We start from the raw sequence: 14,773 nt of genomic DNA on the forward strand, positions 1-14,773 counted from the left end.
CTAAATAAATGATTTGTATCAAGTCATTTTTTAGTTTGTCTGTCTACTTTTTTACCTTGCGACTAAAGGCCACTCCTTGCACTTCACACATTTGCCCTTTTAATTACTCCCTTACTGACATACTTTAACATGCAATGTGCGTGTGATAATAGTTTTAGCAGCCTGTTGCCATTCAGGTGAGACGATACCTAGAAAATCCGTTCTCAGGAGAATTGTGTTTCTTTGCTGATCACGTTCTATGTCGCTTTTTACACAGTTCTTACAAGTGGCACATTGGGGATGAGGAGCAGTGCATGCTGACACGCATAGCTGTGGACTTCTGCATGGCATGGGGTCACAGGTCATTCCAAGTATTTCAAGACACGAGCAAATGTGTGGACACATTGCGTAGGTTGTGTTGGCCCAACCCTCACAGATTGTGCCAAGTCAAGTAGAGATGCATGTTGTCCTGTTCTAAAGTGACACGTCGTCAACAGCAAAAACATCTCTCAGAGTTCCAGGAATTCCTTGATTGCATTGCTTGCCTTTCCTCAGGAAGACAACACTTGCCAGGCTGGATATTTGCCAAAGGAAGCCAAGAGGACAGGACACCACACCTAGATGCAACTGCATATCTCATTGTCACCAGGAAGGCCCGCCGCAAGTGACCCACCACAGACAGCACTCTGGGCGCAACTTGGCTCACTCGGGACCTGGCCGTGCGACAGAGCGAGACGTGTGCGTAGAGAAGAAACCTTTGGCGTGAGTGTGAGCATCAAGCTTGGTTCCATGGTGTAATGGTTAGCACTCTGGACTTTGAATCCAGCGATCCGAGTTCAAGTCTCGGTGGGACCTGGGCCCCATGGCTGGGGCAGCGGCGGCAAAGCGGTGGTCTCCCTGGGTGAGGGCCTGTGTCTGCGATCAGGGCCGTTTACGTTCTTCTTGGGAGGCTTGGAGACGAAGTGGCGAGACCTCCGGGTTGGCGTGCTGCGTTCACCTTCCTGAAACACCGAGGCCTGGGGCCCCCTGGTGGCGACTGCGTGGCTTTAACGGAGAAGGTGCCTGTGTTGAACCCTTCTTGGAAATAATGGTTTTCCCCGATCTATATAGAAGAGGATGGCTATTATTGTAACAACCAGACATTTGTGTCTGCACTGTCACTCACTCATCTATCTATCTCTATCTCTACAGTGGTAGAGGTATCGCCTGCCACTCGGGATTCCTTTGCTTGATTCGCGGCCACTGGTTTTCTCCGATCTATATAGAAGAGGATGTCTTTTATTGTAACAACCAGACATTTGATTCTGCACTGTCACTGACTCACTCATCTATCTATCTATCTATCTATCTATCTATCGACTATTGACTATCGACATTTGCTGTCTGCCGCTGTGATTGTTGGGAGTGAGTGTGGAGGTGCAGGTGTGCATGTTTGCTGCTGCCAGGTTTGTTTGTGGTTTTTCTCCTCTACTTTTTTCGTTCTTTCTTTCTTTCTTTCTGAATGTGTCTTTGACAGTTTTGTAAGAGGTTTTTCTGAAGAGTTTCCCCATGCTGAGCTGACTCCTGCAGTCAGCGAAGTGATCGGGTTGTCTGGGGCTGGGTCGGGGAGGGGGGGAATCAGAGTTTTTTATTCGAGACTTTAACACGTCGGCATGGCGTTAAAGTGACCTCTGATGAGTTTTTGCCCCTGGAGGAGTGTGTTCTGGCGATCGGGCAAGTTGTCGGTTGTGAAAATATAAAGTCGGCAGCTCGTATGAGCGGGTCTGTTGTGCTGTTTCTGAGCAGCATTGAGTTGGTCTCGCGTATCGTTGAGACTGGTATAGTGATCGGTGGTGTTTTGATCAATGTCACCCCACTAGCAGCTCCGGCCAGGAGAGTTACTTTGTCTAATGTCCCTCGTTTTCTGTCAAACGACCTATTAGAGAGGGAACTGGCGAGACATGGGTGGATAATGTCGGGTTTGAAACGTATACCGCTGGGGTGTAAGTCACAGCAGTTGAAACATGTTGTTTCGTTCAGAAGTCAGGTATTCATGATTTTGAATGACATAAATGGGGATCTGAACATTGTGCTTAAGTTCAAGGTTGATGGCAATGATTATGTTGTCTTTGTCACATCTGATTCTATGAAGTGCTTCAACTGCGGTAATGAAGGCCACACTGTTAGGCATTGCCCCGAGAAGGATCAGGATGAGGGTGCTGGTCCCAGTCGACGGGGGGGTCAGCCCAAGCAGGCCAGGTCGGGGAGTGGTGAGCAGCCCGGCCGCCCTACTAGCGGAGCAGCCGAAGTGGCAGAGGAGGCGAGAAGAGGGGCTGCGGGGGAGGCTGTTGAAGAGAGTGAGGGTCTGGAGGTCCAGGTACAGGAGAGTGTGGGCGCTGAGAGGACTTCCGACCGCGGCGGTACCGTGCCGACTGTGGAGGTCCCAGGTGTTAGCGGTGTGTCAGCTAATGTTTGTGGAGCATCAGACAGTACGGATGACAGCCGTTTAACTGGACTGGATGGCAGTATACAGCAGCAGGATGGGGCATCAGGTAGTGGAGTGGGGGTGAGCAGCGAGAGGGCTGGTGACCAGACTGAAAAGATGGAGACTGTGAAGACAACACTGAGCAGTGTGTGGGACACGGGAATGGAAGTGGGGACGGATCCTGGTCAGGACAGCAGGGTTTTTAAAGTGCCTGGGAAGAAACGCATTCGCAAATCTGAGGACGGTGCTTCTGCTAAAAAACGGAGTCCAGCTCCTGAGCCTTGATGAGTCAGTGTGCTCCCAGGAGATGCTCAAAGGAGCCTGCCTAAAACAGTGTGCTACCTAGAGATCCTGAAGTCACCCCCGCAACTCAAAAGCACCTGTGTTGCTCCCAGAAACAAAAGAGGAAAAACTGGAAAAACCAGTATACCAGTCAAGCAACTTAAGCTCAAGAAGGGAGGCAGCTTGACCAAGCCAGTTTAAGCTGACAAGTTACTGTGACTGCCTATATTGTTTTTCATTTGTTTGTTTTTTATGACATTGGAGTTACAAGGTTCTGCACTGAACACAAATCTACTAAGAAGTGTCTCCTTAAAACTCAACCATAAAAGTAAAATAATAATAAAATAAAAAACTTCAGAAGGAATTATTTTCAACTGAGAATTTGCTTGTACACTGTTACTTAACAAAAATATATTACACTGCACACAAATTATTTCTGACCAATCCAACATGGCCAAACGATATAAACAATGCACTTTTCTTGAACAACCCTGAACACAACTTTATACAGCAGGTCACACATCCTATGCATCATTATTTTCAGAGAAGATGCGTTTTGGAGGAATAGAAAATAAAATCTAAACAATAACAAAAGGCTTCCAGCAAATGTGTTGCTTGGCCCCATAATAAGTATTTGAACTGTTTCAAAGTGAAAGCTTCAGACCATTTTGATGCGGTTTGCAAGTTAACAAGTTCTGCTGTCCAAACATGACACTATCCGTAAGTTAGCCACTCAAAGTGACTTAATCATACCCTGAAGAACATCCTTCGAAATTAAGCTTTTTCTATGATAGCCTGCAGTGGCTTTCAACCCTGATCCCGAAGGGCCTCCTCTGACTCCAGCAAGTCTGCAACAGCAGCCACACATTCCTCAGCCCAGTTAAAATGAGGCTCATTTTCACAAGTTAAACATTGTAGCGTAAGGTACACTTATAAATTTCAAGTAAAGAAGTGAATTTATAGTGTCAACTTATCACGAATCCTGGAATCTTGTAGAACTCAATTTCTGTAATTATTGGACGCACACACCAATTCCAAAGATATAAATTGTCAAATTTATTCAAAACAAAGACTAAATGTAGCACTACACTAATTATACAAAAGGGAAGAACTAATTAAAATTCAACTCTAGATCAACAAATCACTTCCGTGACCAAATCAAAGACCATGGGATTTCATATGATAACACAAATCGATTAACAAAAAAGGTTATAAACACATTGACTACAATACCGGTTAGTAAGACGAAGGTGAGTCTCTCGTTAGTATTATTAGTCAGACATTAAATAACTACGCAGGTTAGAATTTATGTCAGGTAACTTCTCGTTATATATATATCAGTCTCATTTACGTTTAGGTGCCGAGAAAGATCCTATCATTACTTGTTACCACACTTTCCCTTAACTGATTATTATTCAATGATTTAGGATAGGCAGGGCCACCAATAATCTAATGTCTATTAACTTGTGTCAATTTCAGACTAAACAGTTAAACAGGAATGAGAAGATATTTCTCGACGTTGACAGATTTTATTTCTAAAATTATCAACAAAACAGTTTAATGCAACACACATTTATATTTAAGAAAACTAAATGATATTACACATTCTAGAGTTATGAATCACAGATTAACATTTCTAATTGATTTCTCAAATGTCATGAATCATGAACTCCAAACTGTTAAACTTATCTGAACTTCGTCGCAGAGAGGCCTCTCTGGCTTCGGGCTCAGATAACAGCACACGGCACGAGGTCCGTGTGGTTTGGAACAAAGGCAGTCCGGTTCGGCTTTGTCCAAGAACTTCCACTCAGTCGATGCACCTGGAAATTGGGGTTTCTCGAAAGTAGTGTCGTTTCCAAACAGATTTTCCACTGGTTTGAAGGCTCCAAGGTTGTGCACAAAATCTTCTTTGATGAAAGCAGGGCCCTGTTTGTTCCAAGGGTCAAGTTTCTTAAGACTCAAATAACTATTTAAATGACTGACACTTTCGTATACAGTCGACTTAGTCAATTGTCCAGCTGTATTCACTCCACTGATCAGGTGGGCACAGGCGGGCAGCGCAGTCTGTAAAGTTCTTTATTTAATAAAGTCCTTTAAAAGAATTCTTCGTACGGCTCAATCTCCTTCTCCCAGTTTAACTCTTCTGTTGCTGGCAATGACTTGGTTGGTTTCTGGTTCCGGTTCTGGCAACAGAGCTACAGGTGGAGCTGTGGCAGCGAGTTACTGGTTCAGGTGAGAGAGAGAGAGAGAAAGACCGTCCGCTGTTCCTTATAGTCTGTCAGATCAATAGGTGATTGGTTCCTGAGTTCTTGAGATTGGATTTCGGTTTCAGCCCCCAGTGTCCTATTGGAGGGGGGCTTGATTTATGACTGATGTCAATCCATGCCATCTTTTGGAAATGCCGGTTGGCCCGGGTTCGTAGCTCTATGTCGGGATTTCGGCTCTCGTCCACTTCAAAGAGTTTTTATCACCTACAGGCCCCTTTCTCCAGACATCTCATAGCAGAATTCCAAACTATTTGGCCTCTTCTTGGTGCCATCCTCCCCAAAACTGTCACTTTGATGCAAACCAGTTCCAAGCTGATGAGCTAAGGAAATCTGATAACTTTGGGGGGGGAGAGGTCTTCTTTAGATCAGTGCTTCAGCTCAGAGCCCAAATGCTCTTATCAGGGACTCTGTTCCCAACATAACGCTACATGAGTAATCGGGCTCTAAATAGCCCCAGGCGTTTCTCCTGCAGTTCTTCCTTCTTTCCACTGCTAGCACTGCCTTTGTGAAGGCGGATGGGGCTTGTGAGAAGTCAACAGCGTGTCTACCGAAAAGGGTGTCTGACTCCTGGTTTTGGATCCGGAAGGGTTGATAACAAACTGAAACGGTTACAATATGATACTGCTTAAATTAACTGTGGATATAGATTGTGATCGTGCTCGGCTAAGGTGTGCTTTCAGTCCGCACACAAAACATTTCAGTCGTCTAATCAAATCGAATAAAACAGCGAGGATAGCATGTTCGATCCGTGTGCTATTGTTTTTCAACAAGTGTAATGCCCTTTGTAACGTTTAACCGATTCGTTGAATAGAGCTTGTTATAGGATATTGTGAACTGAACCTATTTTGCTGTGAATTTATATTGAGTGCGAATAATTTATTGTGTCTGGTCGCGGTCTGTCTGCACTAAATAAATGATTTGTATCAAGTCATTTTTTAGTTTGTCTGTCTACTTTTTTACCTTGCGACTAAAGGCCACTCCTTGCACTTCACACATTTGCCCTTTTAATTACTCCCTTACTGACATACATTAACATGCAATGTGCGTGTGATAATAGTTTTAGAAGCCTGTTGCCATTCAGGTGAGACGATACCTAGAAAATCCGTTCTCAGGAGAATTGTGTTTCTTTGCTGATCACGTTCTATGTCGCTTTTTACACAGTTCTTACAAGTGGCACATTGGGGATGAGGAGCAGTGCATGCTGACCCGCATAGCTGTGGACTTCTGCATGGCATGGGGTCACAGGTCATTCCAAGTATTTCAAGACACGAGCAAATGTGTGGACACATTGCGTAGGTTGTGTTGGCCCAACCCTCACAGATTGTGCCAAGTCAAGTAGAGATGCATGTTGTCCTGTTCTAAAGTGACACGTCGTCAACAGCAAAAACATCTCTCAGAGTTCCAGGAATTCCTTGATTGCATTGCTTGCCTTTCCTCAGGAAGACAACACTTGCCAGGCTGGATATTTGCCAAAGGAAGCCAAGAGGACAGGACACCACACCTAGATGCAACTGCATATCTCATTGTCACCAGGAAGGCCCGCCGCAAGTGACCCACCACAGACAGCACTCTGGGCGCAACTTAGCTCACTCGGGACCTGGCCGTGCGACAGAGCGAGACGTGTGCGTAGAGAAGAAACCTTTGGCGTTAGTGTGAGCATCAAGCTTGGTTCCATGGTGTAATGGTTAGCACTCTGGACTTTGAATCCAGCGATCCGAGTTCAAGTCTCAGTGGGACCTGGGCACCATGGCTGGGGCAGCGGCGGCAAAGCAGTGGTCTCCCTGGGTGAGGGCCTGTGTCTGCGATCAGGGCCGTTTACGTTCTTCTTGGGAGGCTTGGAGACGAAGTGGCGAGACCTCCGGGTTGGCGTGCTGCGTTCACCTTCCTGAAACACCGAGGCCTGGGGCCCCCTGGTGGCGACTGCGTGGCTTTAACGGAGAAGGTGCCTGTGTTGAACCCTTCTTGGAAATAATGGTTTTCCCCGATCTATATAGAAGAGGATGGCTATTATTGTAACAACCAGACATTTGTGTCTGCACTGTCACTCACTCATCTATCTATCTCTATCTCTACAGTGGTAGAGGTCTCGCCTGCCACTCGGGATTCCTTTGCTTGATTCGCGGCCACTGGTTTTCTCCGATCTATATAGAAGAGGATGTCTTTTATTGTAACAACAATTTGATTCTGCACTGTCACTCACTCACTCATCTATCTATCTATCTATCGACTATTGACTATCGACATTTGCTGTCTGCCGCTGTGATTGTTGGGAGTGAGTGTGGAGGTGCAGGTGTGCATGATTGCTGCTGCCAGGTTTGTTTGTGGTTTTTCTCCTCTACTTTTTTCGTTCTTTCTTTCTTTCTTTCTGAATGTGTCTTTGACAGTTTTGTAAGAGGTTTTTCTGAAGAGTTTCCCCATGCTGAGCTGACTCCTGCAGTCAGCGAAGTGATCGGGATGTCTGGGGCTGGGTCGGGGAGGGGGGGAATCAGAGTTTTTTATTCGAGACTTTAACACGTCGGCATGGCGTTAAAGTGACCTCTGATGAGTTTTTGCCCCTGGAGGAGTGTGTTCTGGTGATCGGGCAAGTTGTCGGTTGTGAAAATATAAAGTCGGCAGCTCGTATGAGCAGGTCTGTTGTGCTGTTTCTGAGCAGCATTGAGTTGGTCTCGCGTATCGTTGAGACTGGTATAGTGATCGGTGGTGTTTTGATCAATGTCACCCCACTAGCAGCTCCGGCCAGGAGAGTTATTTTGTCTAATGTCACTCGTTTTCTGTCAAACGACCTATTAGAGAGGGAACTGGCGAGACATGGGTGGATAATGTCGGGTTTGAAACGTATACCGCTGGGGTGTAAGTCACAGCAGTTGAAACATGTTGTTTCGTTCAGAAGGCAGGTATTCATGATTTTGAATGACATAAATGGGGATCTGAACATTGTGCTTAAGTTCAAGGTTGATGGCAATGATTATGTTGTCTTTGTCACATCTGATTCTATGAAGTGCTTCAACTGCGGTAATGAAGGCCACACTGTTAGGCATTGCCCCGAGAAGGATCAGGATGAGGGTGCTGGTCCCAGTCGACGGGGGGGTCAGCCCAAGCAGGCCAGGTCGGGGAGTGGTGAGCAGCCCGGCCGCCCTACTAGCGGAGCAGCCGAAGTGGCAGAGGAGGCGAGAAGAGGGGCTGCGGGGGAGGCTGTTGAAGAGAGTGAGGGTCTGGAGGTCCAGGTACAGGAGAGTGTGGGCGCTGAGAGGACTTCCGACCGCGGCGGTACCGTGCCGACTGTGGAGGTCCCAGGTGTTAGCGGTGTGTCAGCTAATGTTTGTGGAGCATCAGACAGTACGGATGACAGCCGTTTAACTGGACTGGATGGCAGTATACAGCAGCAGGACGGGGCATCAGGTAGTGGAGTGGGGGTGAGCAGCGAGAGGGCTGGTGACCAGACTGAAAAGATGGAGACTGTGAAGACAACACTGAGCAGTGTGTGGGACACGGGAATGGAAGTGGGGACGGATCCTGGTCAGGACAGCAGGGTTTTTAAAGTGCCTGGGAAGAAACGCATTCGCAAATCTGAGGACGGTGCTTCTGCTAAAAAACGGAGTCCAGCTCCTGAGCCTTGATGAGTCAGTGTGCTCCCAGGAGATGCTCAAAGGAGCCTGCCTAAAACAGTGTGCTACCTAGAGATCCTGAAGTCACCCCCGCAGGCTGTAGAGCAATACTCAAAACCACCTGTGTTGCTCCCAGAAACAAAAGAGGAAAAACTGGAAAAACCAGTATACCAGTCAAGCAACTTAAGCTCAAGAAGGGAGGCAGCTTGACCAAGCCAGTTTAAGCTGACAAGTTACTGTGACTGCCTATATTGTTTTTCATTTGTTTGTTTTTTATGACATTGGAGTTACAAGGTTCTGCACTGAACACAAATCTACTAAGAAGTGTCTCCTTAAAACTCAACCATAAAAGTAAAATAATAATAAAATAAAAAACTTCAGAAGGAATTATTTTCAACTGAGAATTTGCTTGTACACTGTTACTTAACAAAAATATATTACACTGCACACAAATTATTTCTGACCAATCCAACATGGCCAAACGATATAAACAATGCACTTTTCTTGAACAACCCTGAACACAACTTTATACAGCAGGTCACACATCCTATGCATCATTATTTTCAGAGAAGATGCGTTTTGGAGGAATAGAAAATAAAATCTAAACAATAACAAAAGGCTTCCAGCAAATGTGTTGCTTGGCCCCATAATAAGTATTTGAACTGTTTCAAAGTGAAAGCTTCAGACCATTTTGATGCGGTTTGCAAGTTAACAAGTTCTGCTGTCCAAACATGACACTATCCGTAAGTTAGCCACTCAAAGTGACTTAATCATACCCTGAAGAACATCCTTCGAAATTAAGCTTTTTCTATGATAGCCTGCAGTGGTTTTCAACCCTGATCCCGAAGGGCCTCCTCTGACTCCAGCAAGTCTGCAACAGCAGCCACACATTCCTCAGCCCAGTTAAAATGAGGCTCATTTTCACAAGTTAAACATTGTAGCGTAAGGTACACTTATAAATTTCAAGTAAAGAAGTGAATTTATAGTGTCACCTTATCACGAATCCTGGAATCTTGTAGAACTCAATTTCTGTAATAATTGGACGCAGACACCAATTCCAAAGATATAAATTGTCAAATTTATTCAAAACAAAGACTAAATGTAGCACTACACTAATTATACAAAAGGGAAGAACTAATTAAAATTCAACTCTAGATCAACAAATCACTTCCGTGACCAAATCAAAGACCATGGGATTTCATATGATAACACAAATCGATTAACAAAAAAGGTTATAAACACATTGACTACAATACCGGTTAGTAAGACGAAGGTGAGTCTCTCGTTAGTATTATTAGTCAGACATTAAATAACTACGCAGGTTAGAATTTATGTCAGGTAACTTCTAGTTATATATATATCAGTCTCATTTACGTTTAGGTGCCGAGAAAGATCCTATCATTACTTGTTACCACACTTTCCCTTAACTGATTATTATTCAATGATTTAGGATAGGCAGGGCCACCAATAATCTAATGTCTATTAACTTGTGTCAATTTCAGACTAAACAGTTAAACAGGAATGAGAAGATATTTCTCGTCGTTGACAGATTTTATTTCTAAAATTATCAACAAAACAGTTTAATGCAACACACATTTATATTTAAGAAAACTAAATGATATTACACATTCTAGAGTTATGAATCACAGATTAACATTTCTAATTGATTTCTCAAATGTCATGAATCATGAACTCCAAACTGTTAAACTTATCTGAACTTCGTCGCAGAGAGGCCTCTCTGGCTTCGGGCTCAGATAACAGCACACGGCACGAGGTCCGTGTGGTTTGGAACAAATGCAGTCCGGTTCGGCTTTGTCCAAGAACTTCCACTCAGTCGATGCACCTGGAAATTGGGGTTTCTCGAAAGTAGTGTCGTTTCCAAACAGAATTTCCACTGGTTTGAAGGCTCCAAGGTTGTGCACAAAATCTTCTTTGAGGAAAGTAGGGCCCTGTTTGTTCCAAGGGTCAAGTTTCTTAAGACTCAAATAACTATTTAAATGACTGACACTTTCGTATACAGTCGACTTAGTCAATTGTCCAGCTGTATTCACTCCACTGATCAGGTGGGCACAGGCGGGCAGCGCAGTCTGTAAAGTTCTTTATTTAATAAAGTCCTTTAAAAGAATTCTTCGTACGGCTCAATCTCCTTCTCCCAGTTTAACTCTTCTGTTGCCGGCAAAGACTTGGTTGGTTTCTGGTTCCGGTTCTGGCAACAGAGCTACAGGTTGAGCTGTGGCAGCGAGTTACTGGTTCAGGTGAGAGAGAGAGAGAGAAAGACCGTCCGCTGTTCCTTATAGTCTGTCAGATCAATAGGTGATTGGTTCCTGAGTTCTTGAGATTGGATTTCGGTTTCAGCCCCCAGTGTCCTATTGGAGGGGGGCTTGATTTATGACTGATGTCAATCCATGCCATCTTTTGGAAATGCCGGTTGGCCCGGGTTCGTAGCTCTATGTCGGGATTTCGGCTCTCGTCCACTTCAAAGAGTTTTTATCACCTACAGGCCCCTTTCTCCAGACATCTCATAGCAGAATTCCAAACTATTTGGCCTCTTCTTGGTGCCATCCTCCCCAAAACTGTCACTTTGATGCAAACCAGTTCCAAGCTGATGAGCTAAGGAAATCTGATAACTTTGGGGGGGGAGAGGTCTTCTTTAGATCAGTGCTTCAGCTCAGAGCCCAAATGCTCTTATCAGGGACTCTGTTCCCAACATAACGCTACATGAGTAATCGGGCTCTAAATAGCCCCAGGCGTTTCTCCTGCAGTTCTTCCTTCTTTCCACTGCTAGCACTGCCTTTGTGAAGGCGGATGGGGCTTGTGAGAAGTCAACAGCGTGTCTACCGAAAAGGGTGTCTGACTCCTGGTTTTGGATCCGGAAGGGTTGATAACAAACTGAAACGGTTACAATATGATACTGCTTAAATTAACTGTGGATATAGATTGTGATCGTGCTCGGCTAAGGTGTGCTTTCAGTCCGCACACAAAACATTTCAGTCGTCTAATCAAATCGAATAAAACAGCGAGGATAGCATGTTCGATCCGTGTGCTATTGTTTTTCAACAAGTGTAATGCCCTTTGTAACGTTTAACCGATTCGTTGAATAGAGCTTGTTATAGGATATTGTGAACTGAACCTATTTTGCTGTGAATTTATATTGAGTGCGAATAGTTTATTGTGTCTGGTCGCGGTCTGTCTGCACTAAATAAATGATTTGTATCAAGTCATTTTTTAGTTTGTCTGTCTACTTTTTTACCTTGCGACTAAAGGCCACTCCTTGCACTTCACACATTTGCCCTTTTAATTACTCCCTTACTGACATACTTTAACATGCAATGTGCGTGTGATAATAGTTTTAGCAGCCTGTTGCCATTCAGGTGAGACGATACCTAGATACCTAGATACCTATACCACTGGTTTTCTCCGATCTATATAGAAGAGGATGTCTTTTATTGTAACAACCAGACATTTGATTCTGCACTGTCACTCACTCACTCATCTATCTATCTATCTATCTATCTATCTATCGACTATTGACTATCGACATTTGCTGTCTGCCGCTGTGATTGTTGGGAGTGAGTGTGGAGGTGCAGGTGTGCATGTTTGCTGCTGCCAGGTTTGTTTGTGGTTTTTCTCCTCTACTTTTTTCGTTCTTTCTTTCTTTCTTTCTGAATGTGTCTTTGACAGTTTTGTAAGAGGTTTTTCTGAAGAGTTTCCCCATGCTGAGCTGACTCCTGCAGTCAGTGAAGTGATCGGGATGTCTGGGGCTGGGTCGGGGAGGGGGGGAATCAGAGTTTTTTATTCGAGACTTTAACACGTCGGCATGGCGTTAAAGTGACCTCTGATGAGTTTTTGCCCCTGGAGGAGTGTGTTCTGGCGATCGGGCAAGTTGTCGGTTGTGAAAATATAAAGTCGGCAGCTCGTATGAGCGGGTCTGTTGTGCTGTTTCTGAGCAGCATTGAGTTGGTCTCGCGTATCGTTGAGACTGGTATAGTGATCGGTGGTGTTTTGATCAATGTCACCCCACTAGCAGCTCCGGCCAGGAGAGTTACTTTGTCTAATGTCCCTCGTTTTCTGTCAAACGACCTATTAGAGAGGGAACTGGCGAGACATGGGTGGATAATGTCGGGTTTGAAACGTATACCGCTGGGGTGTAAGTCACAGCAGTTGAAACATGTTGTTTCGTTCAGAAGGCAGGTATTCATGATTTTGAATGACATAAATGGGGATCTGAACATTGTGCTTAAGTTCAAGGTTGATGGCAATGATTATGTTGTCTTTGTCACATCTGATTCTATGAAGTGCTTCAACTGCGGTAATGAAGGCCACACTGTTAGGCATTGCCCCGAGAAGGATCAGGATGAGGGTGCTGGTCCCAGTCGACGGGGGGGTCAGCCCAAGCAGGCCAGGTCGGGGAGTGGTGAGCAGCCCGGCCGCCCTACTAGCGGAGCAGCCGAAGTGGCAGAGGAGGCGAGAAGAGGGGCTGCGGGGGAGGCTGTTGAAGAGAGTGAGGGTCTGGAGGTCCAGGTACAGGAGAGTGTGGGCGCTGAGAGGACTTCCGACCGCGGCGGTACCGTGCCGACTGTGGAGGTCCCAGGTGTTAGCGGTGTGTCAGCTAATGTTTGTGGAGCATCAGACAGTACGGATGACAGCCGTTTAACTGGACTGGATGGCAGTATACAGCAGCAGGACGGGGCATCAGGTAGTGGAGTGGGGGTGAGCAGCGAGAGGGCTGGTGACCAGACTGAAAAGATGGAGACTGTGAAGACAACACTGAGCAGTGTGTGGGACACGGGAATGGAAGTGGGGACGGATCCTGGTCAGGACAGCAGGGTTTTTAAAGTGCCTGGGAAGAAACGCATTCGCAAATCTGAGGACGGTGCTTCTGCTAAAAAACGGAGTCCAGCTCCTGAGCCTTGATGAGTCAGTGTGCTCCCAGGAGATGCTCAAAGGAGCCTGCCTAAAACAGTGTGCTACCTAGAGATCCTGAAGTCACCCCCGCAGGCTGTAGAGCAATACTCAAAAGCACCTGTGTTGCTCCCAGAAACAAAAGAGGAAAAACTGGAAAAACCAGTATACCAGTCAAGCAACTTAAGCTCAAGAAGGGAGGCAGCTTGACCAAGCCAGTTTAAGCTGACAAGTTACTGTGACTGCCTATATTGTTTTTCATTTGTTTGTTTTTTATGACATTGGAGTTACAAGGTTCTGCACTGAACACAAATCTACTAAGAAGTGTCTCCTTAAAACTCAACCATAAAAGTAAAATAATAATAAAATAAAAAACTTCAGAAGGAATTATTTTCAACTGAGAATTTGCTTGTACACTGTTACTTAACAAAAATATATTACACTGCACACAAATTATTTCTGACCAATCCAACATGGCCAAACGATATAAACAATGCACTTTTCTTGAACAACCCTGAACACAACTTTATACAGCAGGTCACACATCCTATGCATCATTATTTTCAGAGAAGATGCGTTTTGGAGGAATAGAAAATAAAATCTAAACAATAACAAAAGGCTTCCAGCAAATGTGTTGCTTGGCCCCATAATAAGTATTTGAACTGTTTCAAAGTGAAAGCTTCAGACCATTTTGATGCGGTTTGCAAGTTAACAAGTTCTGCTGTCCAAACATGACACTATCCGTAAGTTAGCCACTCAAAGTGACTTAATCATACCCTGCAGAACATCCTTCAAAATTAAGCTTTTTCTATGATAGCCTGCAGTGGTTTTCAACCCTGATCCCGAAGGGCCTCCTCTGACTCCAGCAAGTCTGCAACAGCAGCCACACATTCCTCAGCCCAGTTAAAATGAGGCTCATTTTCACAAGTTAAACATTGTAGCGTAAGGTACACTTATAAATTTCAAGTAAAGAAGTGAATTTATAGTGTCACCTTATCACGAATCCTGGAATCTTGTAGAACTCAATTTCTGTAATAATTGGACGCACACACCAATTCCAAAGATATAAATTGTCAAATTTATTCAAAACAAAGACTAAATGTAGCACTACACTAATTATACAAAAGGGAAGAACTAATTAAAATTCAACTCTAGATCAACAAATCACTTCCGTGACCAAATCAAAGACCATGGGATTTCATATGATAACACAAATCGATTAACAAAAAAGGTTATAAACACATTGACTACAATACCGGTTAGTAAGACGAAGG

General features: G+C 44.7%; 2 non-coding genes across 2 annotated transcripts; both read left to right on the plus strand.

Moving 5' to 3' along the window:
• Positions 1-762: 762 nt before the first annotated feature.
• On the plus strand, positions 763-834 carry trnaq-uug (transfer RNA glutamine (anticodon UUG)). Its single transcript has one exon. It is a non-coding gene; the product is annotated as a tRNA-Gln (tRNA).
• Positions 835-6,659: 5,825 nt separating this feature from the next.
• Positions 6,660-6,731, plus strand: trnaq-uug (transfer RNA glutamine (anticodon UUG)). The gene has a single exon. It is a non-coding gene; the product is annotated as a tRNA-Gln (tRNA).
• The last annotated feature ends 8,042 nt before the right edge of the window (positions 6,732-14,773 follow it).

The sequence above is a fragment of the Amia ocellicauda genome, unplaced genomic scaffold (assembly GCF_036373705.1).
Source record: "Amia ocellicauda isolate fAmiCal2 unplaced genomic scaffold, fAmiCal2.hap1 HAP1_SCAFFOLD_174, whole genome shotgun sequence".
NCBI classification, from domain to species: Eukaryota; Metazoa; Chordata; class Actinopteri; order Amiiformes; family Amiidae; genus Amia; species Amia ocellicauda.